This window comes from Propithecus coquereli, unplaced genomic scaffold, assembly GCF_000956105.1.
Source record: "Propithecus coquereli isolate 6110/MARCELLA unplaced genomic scaffold, Pcoq_1.0 Scaffold11, whole genome shotgun sequence".
In the NCBI taxonomy this organism is placed as follows: Eukaryota; Metazoa; Chordata; class Mammalia; order Primates; family Indriidae; genus Propithecus; species Propithecus coquereli.
Window position 1 is genome coordinate 10,997,135 of NW_012134969.1, and position 6,101 is coordinate 11,003,235.

At 35.9% G+C, this 6,101-nt stretch overlaps 1 protein-coding gene across 1 annotated transcript in view; it reads left to right on the top strand.

Moving 5' to 3' along the window:
- Positions 1-6,101, top strand: part of KPNA3 (karyopherin alpha 3 (importin alpha 4)) — an 84,363-nt gene that overhangs the window by 41,699 nt on the left and 36,563 nt on the right. The gene's annotated exons all lie outside the window — the stretch shown is intronic.

Consider the following 6,101-nt stretch of genomic DNA (forward strand, 5'->3'; position numbering starts at 1 on the left):
TGTTCACAAGATCTTCATCAGAAATTCATTTAGTTATTCAACCAAGCATCACTATTTGAGCTACTATCTCATGGAGTTGAACATTATATAAATAATCACATAACCAAATATATCTTTACAAATTGTGAATAATGTTATGGAGGGAAAATAGGTAGCCATAAAAATTAACAAAGTGAGTTTTTTTTTTTTTAACAAGGTGTTCAAGGGTGATTTGTCTGAAGAAACAACATTTAAGCTGAAACTCAAAGGATAAATTGGAATTAGCTTATTTTCCTAAATGTTTGTGTAATCAGGTTTTGAATTTTTGCCCATCAATGTAATGTCATGTTCATTGGTGTAGTAGTATTATATAGTTCCTGAAATCCATTCTCCTTTACCCCTTCCCCTCTCATGTTTTACTAATTTTAAAAATACTTGCTAATTTCAGTGTCCTGTCAACTCCTTAACTCCTTTATGGACACAACAGTATTTTGGTAATCATATTTGCAAGTTCTTTCAGATCCTTGGGCAATTTGGACCAAAGAATGAAGTAAGACTTAGCTTAATAAAGTAAAATGAGCTCCTTGCCAGTCTTAACACTTTAGACTTAACTTTGTTTTCTTTTTTAACATTTTATGGACATACATGTACAAAAAAGTCCACACATTTTAATTGTACAGCTTGATGAATTTTCATAAAAGGAATACCTGTACCCCAGGGCCCCTTCTTAGGTATTGCCTGCCCCAAAGGTAACCATTATCCTGATTTCTAACATCATAGATTATTTTGCATATTTTGTACTTTATGTAGATGGAACAATATGTGTCCTTTTTTGTCTGGTTTTTCATTCATCAAGTGGAGATTATTCTCTTTAATAGAGGCAATAGGAATAAAATTCTAATTAAGTAATTATGCATTTATTATCATCTATTAACATTATATCATCTGTCCCCAGGCATCGGCCTTTTCATGTTTGCAATTCAGCTTTGTAACTTTTGTCTTAATTTTGGTATTATTCATAAGCCTCCTCTGTTTTAAGCTTTTTAGACTTGTGGCCTCCAACCATCCTGTTAGGAACCAGGCTGCACAACAGGAGGTGAGCAGCAAGTGAGTTGAAGCTTCATCTGTATTTACAGCTGCTCCCCATCTCTCGCATCACTGTGTAGGTTCCGCCTCCCGTCAGATGAGCAGCAGCATTAGATTCTCATAAGCACAAACCCTGCTGTAAACTGTACATGCGAGGGATCTAGGTTGTGTGCTCCTTATGAGAATCTAATGCCTGATGATCTGAAGTGGAACTGAGGCAGTGATGCTAGTGCTGGGGAGCAGCTGCAAATACAGATTATCATTAGCAGAGAGGTTTGACTGCATCATAAATGTAATGCACTTGAATCATGCCAAAACCATCACCCACCTGGTCCGTGGAAAAATTGTCTTCCATGAAACTGGTCCCTGGTGCCAAAAAGCTTGGGGACTACTGTTTTTGACCTTCTAATATGCTTATAAATCTAAGCTATTAATTTATATTTATATTTGGTTATTTGCTCTTCCTTCTGTTGTGTTCCCTTCTGTACTTAATTTATAGAACTAAGAATTGTTGCTTGTCAGAGCACATCTTTGTAAATATCTACTTTTGTTACCTTAGAGACTTTTTTCCTGTCTTTTTTCTGGATAATATTATTCCCTTTCCAATTGCTATGATTAGATTCCTGAAAATCCTTATAGTAGTACTGAAGATGAAATTAATTAAAGAAATCTCAAGCAATTTCTTATGTCACATTTAAGAACTTCCCAAATAAGCAGTGAAAAACAAAACCCTTCCTGAAAGAAAGACTAAAGTTCAGGCAAAGCTTAGTTGATTTTGATGTGATTCTACAGAGGTATATAGAGCTCCTCAAGAGAAGATTCCTCCAGTCTTTATGGTCAGAGTGTCTGTCTCTGATTCCAGCCTTGCTATCTCTATTGCTCCATTGAGGAAAGAATCAGAATATTATTACTTACTGACATTGAGATTCTTGGAAATAAAAGAAAAGGGAGTTAGTCCCCAGAGTTCATTGATGAGCTCTGCCATTTGAGAAATTGAACTAGTGGTTGTCATCCACTGATTGGTAACTTACTTCACCCTATGGAAGTTGCTTTGGATATTTCATTTTCTATTAGAATATGACCTTCTAAAGTGAAGGTAATAACCGTATCTACCATCCACTCCTCCACCACAAGTAATTCCCAGGTCTCTCCCCCAACCCATCTCAAAATACCTAATTGAATTCTGGATATGTAGTTGGTATTCATTAAATGCTATTATTCAAGAATTAAAAATTAGAATCTCTTAAAATTTGTATTTATATTTAAATCAGTAATTAAAGTTTTAAGAAAAATACTTCAGATATAGCTGGTGCTACTCAAAAGTCCTGATCTGTGATAAGTTAGGAAGCTTGTGCACAAATATAAAACAAGGCACTGCTTCCTTTATCAAAAAGGTCTTTCTGGCCAGGCGCGGTGGCTCACGCCTGTAATCCTAGCACTGTGGGAGGCCGAGGTGGGTTGGATTGTTTGAGTTCAGGAGTTCGAGACCAGCCTTAGCAAGAGCAAGACCCCCATCTCCACTAAACAAAATAGAAAGAAATTAGCTGGGCAACTAAAAATACATATATAGGAAAAAAAATTAGCCGGGCATAGTGGCGCATGCCTGTAGTCTCAGCTACTTGGGAGGCTGAGGCAGAAGGATTGCTTGAGCCCGGGAATTTGAGGTTGCTGTGAGCTAGGCTGATGCTCTGGCACTCTACCCTGGGCAACATAGTAAGACTCTATCTCAAAAAAAAAAAAACAAAACGAAAAGTCTTTCTGACACAAAGAAATGGAAAGATATCCCGTGTTCATGGATTGGAAGAATTAATATTGTTAGAATGTTCATATTACCCAGTATGATGTATAGATTCAGTGCAATTCCTATTAAACTTCCAATGACATTTAGAAAAAACATCCTAAAATGTGTATGGAACCGCAAAAGACCCCAAATAGCCAAAGTAGTCTTAAGCAAAAGAACAAAGGCAGAGGCATCACACTACCTCGTTTGAAAATCTACTGCAAAGCTACAGTAATCAAAACAGCTTGGTACTGACATAAAAACAGACACATAGACCAATGGGATAGAATAGAAAGCCTAGAAATAAATTCACACATTTATGGTCAATTGATTTTTGACAAAGGTGCCGAGAACACACAATGAGGGAAAGGACAGTCTTTTCAACAGTGTTGAGAAAACTGGCTATCCACATGTAGAAGAATGAGACCGAACTCTTGTCTCATACCATGTACAAAAATCAACTCCAAATAGATTAAAGACTTAAATGTAAGACCTAAAACTGTAAAAGTATTAGAGGAAAACACAGGGAGCCAAGTGCAGTGGCCCATGCCTTTATGCAATCCCAGTATCTTGGGAGGCTGAGGCAGGAGGATTACTTGAGGCCAGGAGTTCGAGTCCAGCCTGGACAATACAATGAGACCCTGTCTCTGAAAAAAAAAAGAAAAGAAAACACAGGCGGGGGAATACTCCATGACATTGGTCTGGCCAGTGATTTTTCTCAAAAGCACAGGCAACAAAAACAAAAATAGACAAGTGAGATTACATCAATTTTAAAAGCTTTGGCACAGCAAAGAAAATAACATAGTGAAGATGAAGGGACAACCTACAGAAAATACTTGGAAACCATGCATCTAATAAGGGGTTATTATTAAGTAAGGAATTTAAACAAGTCAATAGCAAGAAAACAACCTGATTTAAAAGTGGGCGCAAAGGACCTGAATAAACATCATCACAAGAAAACATACAAATGATGAACAGAAAATATTCAATATCATTAATCATCAGGGAAATCAAAACCACAGTGAGATATCTCACACCTGTTAGAATGGCTGTTATCAAAAAGATGAAAGGTAAGTGTTAGTGAGGATGTGGAGAAAAGGAAATCCTTGTACACTGTTGTTGGAAATGTAACTTAGTACAGCCATTATGGAAAACAGGATAGAGGTTTCTCAAAAAATTTAAAGTAGAGCTATTATATGATCCAGCAATCCTACTACTGTATATATATCCAAAGGAAATTAAATCAGTATATTCAAGAGATATCTGCGCTCCCATGTTCATTGCAGCATTGTTCACAGTAGCCAAGATATGGTATCAACCCAAATATTCACCAACAGATGAAGTGGATAAAGGAAATGTGGTACATACACAAGGAATACTATTCAGCCTTGGAAAAGAGGGATATCCTATCTTTTATGACAACCTGGATGAACCCAGAGGACATTATGTTAACTGAAATAAGCCAGGCAAAGAAGACAAATAGCATAGGATCTCACTTAGATGTGGAATCTAAAAAAGTTGAACTCAGTAGAGTAGGACGATGGTTACCAGGGGTTGGGGGCAGGGAGGAGTTGGGGAGATGTTGATCAAAGTATGCATAATTTCATTTAGATAGGAGGGATAAGTTCAAGAGATCTATTGTACAACATGGTTGTTAACTGTAGTTAATAACAATGTATTGTATTCTCGAAAGTCGCTAAGAGTAGATTTTAAGTGTTTTCATCACAAAAAAATGACATTGGGGTAATTAATATGTTAATTAGCTCATAACCATTCTAAAATGTATACATATTTCAAAATTTCATGTTTTACACAATAAAGTAATACAATTTTTATGTCAACTTAAATTTTTTTTAAAGTAAGTCTTTCTGCATAAATAAATATTTGAATTAAACAGTGTGCTTAGTTTCATAGTTGATTTACATTCTAGCACAAGCTCCTTGTAGCAGCCCTGTAACATAGTTTTAGGGTCATACTTTGAATAACACTGATACCAATCCATCAAAATTGAGGATGAGATCTAGTTATTAATATGTACTATTTACCTGGCCTGTGACTCCTTTTGTGTGAACTCTTATTTTACCTCCTTGCTCTCTTCCTTTCCTATTTAGTTAGGCCTTTATGCATCAACACTTTCACAGACACCTATACTTGTGTTTTATATTACATCGTAGACAGAGTTACTTAGGAATTAGGTAACTCATCTAAAGTCACAAGCTAATGAATGGCAGGGATCTTAACCATTATGCTATAATGCCTCTGTAAATAAATATTTGTTGAGTGAATAATGCTTCATAAGTTGATAATCAGTCCAAAACCTGTTACTGGTATTTTCAACTTTGGCACATTATATTAAACTGGATATAATCGTCTCTTGATGATTGATCAATCAGATAGACAGACCATAAGGCCTTTATTGTCATTAGATCTAGAGGTGAGGTAGGTTTAAGGTCTTACATAAAGAAAAAACCACCATACTGCCCCACTTGGCTCATCAGACCCAGTACTTGTTTTAGTTAATTGTTTAAAATATTTTTTAAAAAATTTCCTAAATTCCCCCATATTAACAAACCAATAAGAAAAAAAAATCATATGATCATATCAGTTGGTATAAGAAAAGCATTTGATGAAATCTAATACTCATTTCTGATAAAAACTATAACAAGTTAGGAATAGAGGGGAATTACCTCATCTTGATAAAGAGCACTACAAAAACCCCACAACTAACATTTTCCGTAATGGTAAAAGACTGAATGCTTTCCCCCTCAGATTTGGGAACAAAGCAGCGATGTCCGTTTTTACTGCTCTTATTTATTACAGTGCTGGAAGTTCTAGCTAGTGCTGTAAGTCAAGAAAAAGAAATAAAATGTATATAGTTTGAAGTGGAAGAAATACACCGTCCCTATTTGCAGATAACATGAATGTCTATGTAGAACATCCCAAGGAATGTATAAAAAAGCTTTTAGAACTAAAAAGTGAGTTCAACAAGGTCCCAGAATAAAGAAATGCAAAAATCTATCACATTTATGTATACTAACAATGAACATGCAGAAACCAAATTTTTTTTTTTTTTTCTGAGACAGAGTCTCACTCTGTTGCCCATGCTTGAGTGCCGTGGCATCAGCCTAGCTCACAGCAACCTTAAATTTCTGGGTTCAAGCAATCCTACTGCCTCAGCCTCCCCAGTAGCTGGGACTACAGGCATGTGCCACCATGCCCAGCTAATTTTTTCTATATATTTTTAGTTGTCCAGCTA